Source organism: Microcebus murinus, chromosome 15, assembly GCF_040939455.1.
Source record: "Microcebus murinus isolate Inina chromosome 15, M.murinus_Inina_mat1.0, whole genome shotgun sequence".
In the NCBI taxonomy this organism is placed as follows: domain Eukaryota; kingdom Metazoa; phylum Chordata; class Mammalia; order Primates; family Cheirogaleidae; genus Microcebus; species Microcebus murinus.
Window position 1 is genome coordinate 36240372 of NC_134118.1, and position 14868 is coordinate 36255239.

At 41.4% G+C, this 14868-nt stretch overlaps 1 long non-coding RNA gene across 1 annotated transcript in view; it reads right to left on the bottom strand.

Moving 5' to 3' along the window:
• Nucleotides 1-14868, bottom strand: part of LOC142876406 (uncharacterized) — a 38499-nt gene that overhangs the window by 19737 nt on the left and 3894 nt on the right. The window contains exon 2 of the long non-coding RNA XR_012923304.1: nt 6244-6314. This is a non-coding gene — a long non-coding RNA (uncharacterized LOC142876406). The remainder of the gene's footprint in view (nt 1-6243; nt 6315-14868) is intronic.

Below are 14868 nucleotides of genomic sequence, written 5' to 3' on the forward strand. Positions count from 1 at the left end.
AGTGGCCCAGGGAAAGACTGTAAATTGATTTGTTGTTGTTGTTGTTGTTGCTTGTTTGTTTTCTTTTCTTTTTATAACGACAGGGTCTTGCTTTGTTGCTCAGGCTGGAGTGGAGTGGCACCATCAGAGCTCACTGAAGCCTTGAATTCCTGGGCTCAACCAAACCTCCCACTTTAGACTCCCAAATAACCACACCTGGCTTCTTTCTTTCTTTATTATTTTCACCCTGAGCTTTTGAATGGGACTCCTAAAAGAGTATATTTTGGAGTTAGACCAAATCAGAAATAGACTAGATCAGGTAAAGAAAGAAATCCAGCTTTGAATAAAATGAATATCCAGTTGGATTAAGATGATTTTCGTTTACTCTAACTAAAAGAAGCTAGATAAATCATCTCTAGAGGAAGATAACACCATCCAGAGGATATACCATTTTTTACATATAATGTCATACATTCAGCCAAACATTAACAAGCACACAAAAAAGACAGAACTAATAAAAAAAAAAGGACATTAAAAACAAATTCACAAGTGATCCAAACATAAGCCTTATCAGACAGGGACTTTAAAATAACTTTAGTCAATATGATCAAGAAAGTAGATAACAAAATGGAGAATTTTACTATAGAATTGGAATCTATATAAAAAAAAACCAATGGAAATGATAAAACTGAAAAATACTATAACTGAAATTAAGAACTTTGCTGATGGGGCCGCACGCGGTGGCTCACGCCTGTAATCCTAGCACTCTGGGAGGCCTAGGCAGGCGGATCGCTCAAGATCAGGAGTTAGAAACCAGCCTGAGCAAGAGCAAGACCCTGTCTCTACTAAAAAAAGAAATAAATTAATTGACTAACTAAAAATATATATACAAAAAAAATTAGCTGGGCATGGTGGCACATGCCTGTAATCCCAGCTACTTGGGATGCTGAGGCAGGAGGATTGCTTGAGCCCAGGAGATTGAGGTTGCTGTGAGCTAGGCTGACACCACAGGACGCTAGCCTGGGCAACAGAGTGAGACTCTGTCTCAAAAAAAAAGTACTTGCTGATGGGTTTAACAGCAAATTAGATACAGCTGAGGAGAGGATTAGTGGTCTAGAAGAGAGTTCAGAAGAAAATACCAAACTAAAGGAATGAGATCAAAAAAATTAGCCAATATAAGAAAGAAGGTAAGAGACATATGGAACACAGGGTGAAAAGATCTTTAGAGTATATTACTGGCATCCCAGAAGTGGAGATGAGAGAGCATGGAACAGAGGCAATATTTGAAGATGACATCTAAAAACTTTCCCCAAATTGGCAAGGAACATCAATCTATACCTTCAAACTCTGCAAATCCCAAGAAGAAAAAATTCAAAGAATACCACACCTAGGCACAATATAGTAAAACTGCTGAAAACAAAGCACAAAGAAAAAAAAATCTTAAAAGGTACAAATTATCCTTAAAAAGCCAGAAAATAATGATATAATAGAAGCCAGGATACAAGCCAATAAAATCTTCAATATGATGAAAAAATAAATAAGTGCCATTCTAGAATTCTATATCCAGCAAAAATATCCTTCAAAATTTAAGGAAAAACAAAGACATATTTTGGAAACAGAAAATGAGAGACTGTATTGCCAGCAGAACTGCACTAAGGAAAGTACTTGATGGAGTGTTTAAGACAGAAGGAAAATGATGTCAGAAGGAAGCATGGTAACCCAGGAATGAATGGAGAGCAATGAAAAAGGTAAATATGTTGGTAAGATTAAATATTGACTATTGAATGTTTAAAACAACAATATAGTCTTGTGAGTTGAAAATATATAGAAATAAAAATATATGATAGCATAATGGACTAGAAGGGAGAAATGAAGTTGAGGTACTATAAGGTCTTCACATTGTCCAGGAAGTGGAAAAGTACTACTTTACCACTTTATTAAATAAGACTTTAAGAAAACAAGATTGCATTGTAATTCCTAGGGTAATCATTAATTGATTAGTAAGATAATATGTTACTAACAAGCTGAAAGGACGAGGTGCGTGGAATCATAAAAACTAAAATATATGACTAATCCAAAGCAAGACAAGGGAAGAAAAAGAAACATAGACTAGGTAAGAATAAAAAATTTGCAATATAATAGATTTTAACCAAAATATATCTAGAATCACATTAACTATAAATTAATTATATATTTCAGTTAAAAGACAAAGATTAACAGACTGGATAAAACAAAGATCTAATAACTATCTGAGTTTACAAGACATACACTAGTAGAGGGGTGGAAAAGATATACTATGCAGACACTTAAATAGTTGGAGAAATAATACTAATATCAAGCAAAGTAGGATTTCATGTAGGAAGTAGCGCTGGAGATAAAGAGAAACATCCCAAGAAGAAAAAATTTTATGATGATAATTGGGTCAATTCACCAGGAAGATATTACAATTCCCATTTCTATGTTTCTAATAACGAAGATCCAAAAAATATAATGCAACAATTGGCATGTGCAAAAGAATAAACAGACAAATCCATCATCTGAGTGGGAGATTTTAACACACTTCTTTCACAAATGAATGGAAAAAGTAGACAGAAGCAAACAAAACCCCAAAATACCCATTACGGAGATGCGAGATTTGAACCACAAAATTCACAAACTTATCCTAACTGAAATTTTCTAAATGTGGCAGACAACTAACTGTACAATTTTTATGTCCATGTGGGTCTTTTATCAAAACCAACATTATACTGGGACATAAAACAAATTTAAAAACTTCAAAGATTTTTTCACTAACCTGATAATTTAAAAAGAAAAAAGAAAAAAAAAACCCAGAATAACAACAACAACACCACAAAGAACAAAAACTCAAAGTACTGATGTCATGCTGACATCATTCGGGTTATGTCTATGACCACAATGGAATTAAGCAAGAAATCAGTAAGAAAAGATAAGTAGATAATTCCCTAATATTAGGATATTAAGCAATACATTGCTAAATAACCCATGGATCAAAAATGCATTCTTAATAGAATTGTAAAATGTTTTAACTGAATGATAACAAAAACAATACATAACAAAACACGCAGAATGCATCTATACTTAGAGGAAGCCACACTTAGAAGGAAACGTATAGCTTAAAATGAATAGTTTAGAAAACCGGAAAGGTTGAAAATTAACTACCCATCTAGTTCAAGAATTAAATTGACAAGTTTAATTGTCAAATTAAACCCAAAGAAAGTACTAAGAAAGAAAGAATAGGCCGGGCGCGGTGGCTCACGCCTGTAATCCTAGCACTCTGGGAGGCTGAGGCGGGCGGATTGCTCAGGGTCAGGAGTTCAAAACCAGCCTGAGCAAGAGCAAGACCCTGTCTCTACTATAATTAATTAATTAATTAATTAATTGGCCAACCAATATATATAGAAAAAATTAGCCGGGCATGGTGGCGCATGCTTGTAGTCCCAGCTACTCGGGAGGCTGAGGCAGTAGGATTGCTTGAGCCCAGGAGTTTGAGGTTGCTATGAGCTAGGCTGATGCCATGGCACTCACTCTAGCCTGGGCAACAAAGCGAGACTCTGTCTCAAAAAAAAAAAAAAAAAAGAGCCTTTACAAGTGAAAAATAAAAGTAGTAACAGCCTGTCAGAAAAATAGACAAAAGACATGAAGAGCTAATTCATAAAAAAAGCAAATGGCCAACAAACACTAAAAATGTGTTCAATATCACAGGTAATCAAAACAAGGCAGGTAATAACTATTATGTACATGGGTTCATCAGATTGGCCTAGATTTAAAAAGAATCTCAGTGCCCAGTGTTGGCAAGCATAAGAGGAAATGGATGTATCATGCTCTGATGTTGAGCTTATACACTGCAGGACAGAATAATAATCTGTATCAAATTTAAAATAAGCTTTTCCTTTGATCCAGAATTTAATTTCTAGAAATTTACCAAATGTCCAAAAGATGTCCATTGCAATGTAGTTTATAATAGTGAAATATTAGGAAAAAATTTAATTTATATCAAACCAGAGTTGGCTAATAAATTATGATAGTCACGTACAATGGAATCCTAAGTAGTGATGAGAAATGGTTATGTTTATTGTTTTAGAAAGACACGGTGACGAGTGAAATAGCAGTTATAGAAAAACAAGGGTACTATCATCTCCTTGGTGTAAATCTATTCGGAAGTACACACATACGCACTATGTCCATCCAAAATTCATGTTAAAGTTCTGACACCTGGAACCTCAGAATGTTACTGTATTTGGAAATGGGGTCTTTAAAGAAGTAATCAAGCTAAAATGAGGTCTTCAGCTGGGACCTAATCCAATAGGACTGGTGTCTTGATGAGAAGAGGAAACTTGGACACAGACGTGCAGCAGAGGGAAGACCATGTGAGGACACAGGGAGAAGACGGACATCTGCAAGCCAAGGAGACAGGCCTCAGAAGAAACCAACCCTGCTGACACTTGGAGCAGACTTTTACCCTCCAGAACGGTGAGAAAGCAAGTTTCTGTTGTTTAAACCACTCTGCAGTCTTTCGTTATGGCAGCCCTAGTAAACCAACACACTCACATACATAGATATCTGGAAAAATATTCACTAAATTTTAACAGCGATTTTCTCAGGCTGGTAAAGTTCAGCTTTCTTTTTAATACTTTCCCTAGGGTTTGAATATTTTCAATAAGTAATATATCATTTTTATGGGAAGAAAAAACAAGGGGGGGCTGGGCGGTGTGGCTCATGCCTGTAATCCTAGCATGCTGGACCACCGAGGTGCGAGGATTGATTGCTTGAGGCCAGAAGTTCAAGATTAGCCTGAGCAAGACTCATCTCTACAAAAAAAAAAAATATAGAAAAATTAGCCCAGCATGGTGGTGTGTGCCCATAGTCCCAGTTACTCCGGAGGCTGAGTCCAGGAGTTTGAGGCTACAGTGAGTTGTATTGATGCCACTGCACTCCAGCCTGGGTGACAGAGCAAGATCCTATATCAAAAAAAAAAGAGAGAGAGAGGGAGAGAGAGAGAGAAAGAGAGAAAAAGAGAAAGAAAGAAAGAAAGAAAGAAAGAAAGAAAGAAAGAAAGAAAGAAAGAAAGAAAGAAAGAAAGAAAGAAAGAGAGAGAGAGAAAAGAAAATAATAAAAAAATCAGTTTCTTTTGGAAAAACGCAAGGTTAAAGGACGATAATCTGGTCCATTTCATTTGCAGGTCACACTTTCACAACCCTCTGCCTACTCAGCCGTCTTTCTAGCTTATCCTCCAAACCTCTCACTAAAACAGCAAACCAGACTAAGAACTAAAAGATGAGGGCATGGGGCGTGTTGGGGGATTTGGGGTTCAAACTGCCATACGTGTCTGCTGAATTTACACTGAGTGGCTCACTCAAAAGGAGGACCACAGCGACTGGGAGGCCATCTCTGCGCCAGGCAAAGGTGTGAGGTGCTTTCTTAGGACTGAAATGTTTGCCTTCCCCCAGCCACTGGGGGCTGGGCTCCCCCTTGGCCAGCTCTGGAGAACAGAGGAGCAGGAAACCATGCCTGGGGGGCCTCAGTTTCCCACCTGTTGTTTCCGGGCAGGGAGGATTCTGGCTGGGCTGGTGCTTTGCATTTCTATATGCCTTTCCCTAGGGAGCCCAGAGCCCAGACTATTAATCCTCACTGTAAACTCTGGAGGACCAGGGGCAGCAGGAAGAGACTAGTTGATCTGGGTTTTAGGGGAGACTTGAGGTTCTACCAACCACCAATACAGTGTTTGTATGAGGCTTTTCCAGAGAAACAGCGCCAACAGGATGTGCCCATAGACACGCTCGGCCCTTCGCATCCGAGGGCTCTGACCTGGGGATTCGACCAACAGGGAAGGAATATATTGGCAGGGGCGTGGCGGGTGGGGAAGCACCTGTACTGAACATGCTCAGACCATTTCTCCTTGTCATTGTTCCCGAGACAATAAAGTGTAACAACTGTTTACATAGCATTCATGTTTTGTTAGGTATTATAAGTAATCTAGAGATGATTTAAAACATACAGGAGGATGCGTGTAGGTTATATATGCAAAAACTATGCCCTTTTCTGCAGGGACTGGAGCATCAGCGGTTGGTGGCCATGGGGGTCCTAAAACCAATCCCCCACAGATACAAATGACTGTGTGTGTTTGTGTGTGTGTACATACATACATACATATGTGTATGTGTGTATACATACATATGTGTGTGTACATACATATATATATATATATATAGAGAGAGAGAGAGAGATTTTAAGGAATTGGCTCACATAACTGTGGAGAGCAAGTCCCAGATCTGCAGGGTGGGCTGGCAGGCTGGAGACCCAGAGAAGAGTTGCAGCTGGAATGCAAAGGCAGTCTGCTGTCAGAATTCCTTCTCACACTGGGAGGTCAGTCTTTGTTCTCCTAAGGCCTTCAACTGATTGGATGAGGCCCACCCATGTCATGAAGAGTAATCTACTTTACTCAAAGTCCACCAATTTAAGTGCTAGTATTACTCAAAAATCACCTTTCTAGAAATATCCAGAATAATCCGGGCACAGTGGCCTAGCGACGTTGACATACAAAATTATGCATCACACAGATACATGTTCTACAAAAAGAAGTTTGAAATGTTCAGTCCTACCCATAATCTCTCCCCCACTACATTTGCAAATCCTACAGAGATAGCCATAATTTTCATTTTAATCAGCATCTAGGAGATGGTAATTCAGTTAAAAGAAGGTGGCAAGCAGGAGAAGAGAAGAAACCTTTAGGATCCCAGCCCCACAAGATATTGTTTCTAAGAATTACATTGTTCTAATCCATGGAGGATTGAATACACCACTTAAATCAGAACTCCAATAACCAGAAATTTTGACTTTCTTTTGAATGCTTCTTGCCAGTATAGACATCTCAAATGCACTGAACGTTCTTTACAACAAACAGGGTTTGATAGGATTCCTAACTTTAAATGGTTACAGTTTTTCGAACTGAAGATGCTCAGAGCATTGGCCTGAAAGCCTCTAATATGGGTACCATGATCTATCTGCAAACAACTCTCTTCCCTGACCTGCAAATAAATGCCATTGCTTAGAGAGCAGCCCCAACCGGGAAGCTGGACATTGTCACGTGGCTCACCTCCATGCCAACTCCCAGTCTGTGCAGGGCACCTCTAGTTAATCTGGAAGTTTGATTATAAGCCAAGGGGAACGGTTATGTAACCCTGAAAGTTTAAACTTGGGAAAACACACACACATATACAAACAAGAGTCCCGTTAAAAGGAGAAAACCACAGCCTGGATCCTGTTTCCCTATTTTATTGCCCTGTAAAGCAGTAAGATGTATTAATTATTACATCTACTTGTCTTCCTGGCAGTCCAAATGGCTATGTCATCAAACTAATCAAAAAGTGCCTGCTGCCTCCCAAGGCCTTTCAAATGTTATTTCCTGTGTGCAGATAAAACTGAGAATTCTTAAAAATTTCCATTGTTTGTCTTTGTATCTCTTTCTTATGACCAGCACGGAGGGGCAAATCTCCTGGCTCAAGGAAGTTCCCTCCCTGGAGCTCTGAGATCTTGCTGTCAGCAGGAAGCACCACCTTCCCAAGGCTCCACGGGAGCCTGAAAGCAGCTGCAGCAGCAGGGACAAACTGAGAGAGAAGGACCAAGGTCCAAGCCACACATCCCGGCCCCCAGAAGCCAGCTTTGGGTCCTGTGCTACGTTTTCCCCAGCCTCATGGCTCCAGAATGCTGCAGGGAGACTGCCAGGGCCAGGTGGGCCAGGACACGGCAGGCAGCAGCCTTTCCAGGTGGGTGCGGAGAGCAGAGGAAGGAAATGCACTCTCCGCGTGGGAGACAGGGAGCCTGGGCTTTGAGGACTGAACTCTGATCTTTTACTTTTGCTCAAAATTCCTTCCCAAGGGGGCCAGATGAGTGACACTCACAAATGGTAAACGGTAACATCACCTAAAAGATAGAAAGCCCTCATTTTAACTCAAGCATCCTAGCAGATCCTTATCTTAACTTGAAAGATTCTCCTGTCACTTTATCTTAAATTAAGCATTTCCTTTCTGGTCTTTTAGCTAAAGCCTAACTCTCTCAGCCAATTGTCAGCCAAAGAATCTTTAAACCCACCTATAACCTCTTTGAGACGTCCCACCTTTTTGGACCAAACCATTGTATGCCTCCCATATTGATTGATGACTTTATTTGTAACCCCTGTCTCTCTGAAATGTACAAAACCAAACTGTAACCTAGCCACAGTGAGTCCACTTGCTCAAGGCTTCTTGGGAGTGGCTCCAGGCCATGGTCCCCAAATTTGGCTCAGAATAAACTTCTTTCAAATATTTCAGAGTTTGGATTTTTCTGTCCACAACTCTGGCACCCAGCATGGGGCTCAGAGAAGACTCAGGACTCCCCGAAGGAGACGCCTGAACCTGGAGCTAAGGTACCAGCACGAGCCCTACAACTTTGAGCTCCAGCGGGAACCTGGTAAGTCCTCCTGAGACCCAGACCTCCCGCTCTTGGTTGATGGTATCAGTTTATTCTGAGCTGTCAGTTCTCTTCCTAGGATGTTGTTGTTTGGGATCCTAATTTGATCTGGAAGTGCACTCTAAAGGGTTTTCTCCATTGCCTTTTTCCTCTCTAAACTAATCTCAGTTGTCTTGTCTGAGCATTTGCACAAGGAACCCAACTGTCTTGTTTGTAGATAAATGAGAGACTAGACTGGGTTTCTCAGCTCCAAAGATAAGGGGTGGCTGACTCCTCCCATACCTAAGGCAGCCCTGGGGGACCAGGGCCCTGATTGGGAGTTGCCTGGGGCGATTCCCCAGGCACAAGTAGGGCCATAGGGAACCCCCAACAAATTAATTAAAGGAAGGCTTGTCTAGGAAACGCATGTAAGAGCTGATCACTTGGTGTTCTGAGCCATCTCAGAGGTACTAGACCCCCAAAGAGAGAAACTGAGACACGTACGAGGGTGGGACCGACTCAGTGGTGAAACACTCAGGAGCCCCACCCACAACCAGCACACTCTGATCCACAACATTAAACTCTAGACCACAGTTCGGTTCCTTCAGAAAAAAAAAGGGGGGGGGGGACAAATTTTCTAAGAATGAGGAAAGGCAAGAAGAACTACCTCCTTTAGGTACCCCAGCTGGTTTTATGTTTGATAATTATGGTGCCTCTACTTGCAAGTATTTGTATAAATGGGAAGATCTTTCTAAGGACGACCTAGCTCTGAGGTTTCCAAAATGGGGAACTTTCGATATTCCCAAATTGGTTTTCTTGCACACTAAACTAGAGAAATTAGGCTCTCGATTTAAGAAAAATGAATGGGGATCATACTATAGCTGGCATTTGGAATCATCCAAAAGAGGGAATGATAAACTTGCCTCCCTCCAGGAAGTTAATAAGAAAATACTTGAGACTGTCTTGGAATTAAAGAAACTAACAGAAGCCACTTCTGAAATCAGGAAGGCTCCAAAAACTGTCTCTCCTTCCGCTCCCCCTAACCCTATGTTCTTTGAATTTCCTTGTCCTGGCGATTTCATTCCCCCCCCCTCCTTCCCCTATTCCCTCACCTCCAACTGTAAAAGGATCAGAAAAAGCTAGAAAAGAAGATAAAGTAGTAGTTTCTCCCTTTAAAATAAAACCCACCAAGACAGGGCATCCTAATATAGTGTACACACCCTGGACCAAAACAGAGTTGAAACCCTGATGTCCAGATTCCTAACCCAACCTAAGACCCCCTTGGGTTTGCCAGGGAATTCCAATTAACACTTAAGACCATGATCCAGGGTTCTCTGACCTGTATCAGCTAATTGAGCTACCAGTCCCCCAAAACAAAGCTAAAGAATGGCTTAGGGTAGCAGGTTGGAAACAACCTTTAGAAGATTTTGACAAAGTAGATGCAAATAGGAGAGAAAAATGCAGGGAGCTCTTTGCCGCCTCTGAAAATTTACAACAGATTTTCCCCAAAGTTATAGATTGGGCAAGGGTGCAACAATGTAAAAAATAGGTCCAAATGAAACCATACCTGACTTTTACATCAGGTTTGAAAAAACATTCAAACAATATTAAGGGATACCTTCTAAACATTTTGAGCGTGGTAAAAATGAGACTTTACTAAATTTTGGATTTGTGCAAGGCTTAGATGATGAATTAGTGACCTTCGTAAAGAGAAATAATGTGGCCTGGGCTTCTCTGCCCACTAGCAACCTAGTCACCCCAGCTGACTAGTTGTCACAAACAATAGTTAAGAAGCAAAAGGGAACAGCCTCTAAGATTATGTGTTTAGAGCTAAAGCAACTTAGTAACCAAATTGGAAGGTCACAGGGGTTCCATCCCCTGCCTAGATCGCTGCAACAGGCCACAGAGGAAGTGACTTGTTATTATTGTAAAAAGAAGGGACATCTTAAAAAGGATTGCAAGAAACTTAAATGGGTGCTCGCACAAAAGGAGCTGAAGGCCCCAGAAGGAGGCACCAAGGAACTTTAAAACCAGAATAGGGATGCTCTGAAAGAGTAGAGAGGGTTTTCCCTTACTTCTAACAAACACTCTAGGGGAAATAGAAAAATCCATAAATGAGGAAGACACCAGAGCCCTTGTGGACACAGGTGCCACACTCTCAGTCCTCAACCCTGCCTTAATTAAAAACCCTCTCCCTGGGAGTAAAAATTCAAATGGCAGGGATCTCAAACTCGCCAATTATTGCTCTTAAACCTGATCCCCTCCAATTTCCATTAGGGGAACTTACAGGGCAGCATGTTTTTCTTTTAGTAGATAGTGCCCCTATACATCTGCTGGGACGGGATTTCTTAGAGACCCATAATGCCCACATCTGGCTTTCACAGAAGGGAGAGATGATTCTCACTTTGGGAGACACAGAAGACTTACAAAAACCCACATGTAGTATCATGCCTGCTAAGGTTGATGGAGATTTTGAACAGGGGGATTTAGAGCCTTTCTTATTCAAAATACCAGATTCTGTATGGGCAAACTCTTCCAAGGATATTGGACGAATAAGGTCAGCAGTTCCCATAGAGATAACCATAGATGTGTCTAAACCCCTGCCAAACATTAAGCAATAGCCCCTTACGCCTGAAGCCTTACTAGGAATCAAACCAATCATCCAGGATGACTTAGATAAAGGGCTCATAATACCCTGCACCAGCCCTTGCAACACATCAATCCTCCCAGTCAGAAAACCAAATGGGAAAGACTGGAGGTTTTTTTAGGGCCTAAGAGCCATAAATAAATCAGTGATTCCTAGGCACCCTGTTGTCCCTAACCCCCACACCTTACTGTCCAATATTCCTATCACTGCCAGCCACTTCTCTGTCATTGACTTACGCAGTGCTTTCTTCAGCTTACCTGTAGATCAGAATAGTCAATATCTTTTTGCCTTCGCTTGGGAACATCGCCAGTATACATGGACAGTCTTGCCCCAGGGATACTCTGAAAGTCCTACATATTTTTCTCAGATATTAAAGGAAGATGTAGATGATATTGTATTCCCAAATAAATCTACCCTAATTCAGAAGGCGGATGATCTGCTGTTGTGTTCACCCTCCCTGAGTGGATGCGGAGGAGAGCACTATCTACCTGCCACAGCGACTTGCTCAGAAGGGACACAAAGTGTCCAGAGATAAATTACAATTTTGTCTCCCCCAAGTTCAATACCTAGGACACACGATTTCCCCAAAGGGACTTCTAATAAACCCTGAGAGAATCTCTGCCATCATGACCTTTCTCTTGCCCAAAACAAAAAAACAATTAAGAGGGTTCTTAGGGTAAACAGGCTACTGCAGAAGCTGGATTCCAAATTACTCATTCATGACTCAGCCCTTATACAAAAGACTAAAGCATCACCAACCAGACCCAATCTGCTGAGGGGAAAGGGAAAAGCAACACATAAAGGATCTAAAGCAGGCTCTTACCCAGGCACCTGCTTTAGGACACCCCAACTATAGCCTGCCTTTTTTGCCTTTTTGTACATGAAATAAATGGGAATGTTCTTGGAGTATTAACTCAGAAACATGGTGGCAATCACAGACCAATTGGTTATTTCAGCTAACCGTTAGACCCAGTAGCAAAAGGACACCCCTGTTGTCTGAGAGCCATATCAGCTGCAGCCATTTTATGTAAGAAAATTGAGGAATTTGTCCTGTGGTCCCCACTAACAATTTATGGTTCCAATTCTGTAGAATCTCTCCTAAATTCTCACCACACTCAGCACTATTCTGTAAGTCGCCTTGCCTCCTATGCAGTGCTTTTGCTTTCTGCCCCTAACATCGCTTTGAAGCACTGCAATACTCTTAACCCTGCTACTGCCCTCCCTCTTCCAGGTGAATAAGAGGAAGAACATGACTGCAGTCTACTAACTGATACCTTACTCTCTCCTAGAGCACATTTACAGGAAGCTCCTATCAATGCTGAATTAATTTGGTTTGCAGACGGTTCTTATTTGAAGGATGATCAGGGGCATTATCAGGCAGGATATGCTGTCTCTTCTGTAGTAGACATAATAGAAAGTGGACAACTCCAAGGAGTAAAATCAGCTCAGAAGGCTGAATTAATAGTGTTAACTAGAGCTTGCATTTTGGCTGAAGGGAAGATAGCTAGTATATATAGTGATAGCCACCATGCCTTTGAAGCAGCCCATGATTTTGGCATGCTGTGGAAACAGAGAGGGTTTCTTACCTCATCTGCACAACCTATAAGAAATGGGCATCAAGTCTCAGAGCTATTAGAAGCAATCCAAATGCCAAAACAACTGACAATCATAAAAGTTCCTGGACATTGCAAAGGTAACACTGAAGAAGCTAAGGGAAACAATGTAGCCGATGATGTAGCAAAGAACGCTGCCTTGGGAAAGATAACCTACCCTACATGAGAATGCACCTTGTGACCCACCAATACCCTCACTAACATTCTTTTACAATACCAACAGGCATCAACCCCTTGAGAGAAACAAATCTGGCAGCAAAAGGGAGCTGTATTTGACCCAGATAGAGAGTTGTGGCTGGGTCCTAACAAAAAAACCTATAATTCCTTTAGGTGCACAATTTCCTCTCCTTCAATTCATTCATGAAATGACTCTCTGGGCCCCTGAGAAAATGATGTCATGGGGAAAACAATATTTCTGGAAACCATCCCCCACAACAGCCCAAAAGGTATATTTTCGTTGTACTATATGTCCAAAACATAAACCGTTTCAAGGCCATTTTCCCTTGCCTACAGGACCATTTGGAATTTGGCAACTGGACTTTACCCAGATGCTGCCATCCCAGCAGTATAAATATGTGTTGGTCTTGGTTTGCATGTTCTCTCACTGGGTAGAAGCATTTCCTTGTCAGAGGATTACAGCCTTAACAGTAGGCAAAATACTGCTGGAAAGAATCATTCCAGTTTGGGGAATCCCTTCTGAGTTACACAGTGATTGTGGGACTCACTTTACTGGACAAATTATTCAATCCATTTGCAAAATTTGGCCCATCATACAACATTTCCATTGTGCCTATCAGCCCCAATCCTCTGGGTTGGTAGAACAGACAAATGGCACAATAAAAACTCAATTAGCTAAATTAACTGAAGCCTTTAACCTCCCCTGGCCAAAAGCCCTCCAACTGGTTTTGCTTAACCTTAGGATCCTCTCCCTTTGGAAAATACTGTCTATCACCTTATGAAATAATAACAGGGAGACCTATGAGGCTGGATGAGGGCTTATATGAGCAGCCTTCCTTAAAGGAGAAATGCTATATTATTGTCAGGGACTACTTATTATTGTCAGGGACTACTTAAAACTCTGACAAATAATACAAAGCTGGTAACAGCCTTTCCACAGCGAGCTCCTGGGGGCTGAAGACTCCAGGGATCACGGATTACAGCCAGGTGACTTTGTTTATTGGAAAAGGCACCACCTAAAAGACTCCTTGCAACCTCGCTGGAAAGGACCTTACCAGGCACTCTTAACTAACTCTTCTGCTGCAAAATTAAAGGAAGTCACCTCTTGGATTCATGTCTCACATCTAAAACAAGTGCCCAACCATGCTCCCGACCACACCTGGACCTTCAAATTGGTCTCTGACACCTGCTTATGATTTCAGAAAACATCTGGCCAAACTGGCCTCCAAAGCAACATCCAAAGTAACAACCAAAGCGGACAGTCTTCCTGAGACATCGGACCAGGACAGTCCTCATGAACCCTAAAATAACTTTCATTCTTACTTTACTTGCTATAGAATATATTGCTGCAAATCCTGAATGCCTTAACCAAGTCCCCCAAGAGGTTGTGTGGGATCTGTGGAATCTCCCTTGGTATAAGTTTCTAAATGGTTTTCTAAATGAATTTCTTTATTAAAATTAGAAAAATATTTCACTTGATCACCCTCCTTCCCATAATTTCCTCTATCTGCTTACCCCACACTTCTTCTCTCTTCAAACCCAAAAATTTCTCCTGGCTCCCTGCAAACTTCACTATCTTCCCTGCTGGTAGGATTCACATCGTTTGGTGTGACATAGATTTGGATGAAATGAAGGCCACTGAGTGGAACAGTTCCACTGTGAACATCCCTAGGGGGGCCCCCCTTTGCAAGGTACCTCTATTATAAGGCCTTCAGCAAGTATGATGCCCTGCAGGAATATTTACCAAATAATGCCTCAGCACGATTATTGAGGGGATCTAATCAGGTAGAATATTGCATCACAGTGGACATTGGTGATGACAAACTCAGACAATGGGCTGGGTATGATGGGAGAAACCTAGCAGCTTCCTGTGTAAACCACCATAGCATAAGCTGCCAGATCAACACCCAGCCCTGTGCTTGTGGCTGGATGCCCTTGTCCAGCACCAACCACACCGACACTGCCTATAAAGAACTGTAAGAGTCAGTTGGTGGACAGAAGTCCCAG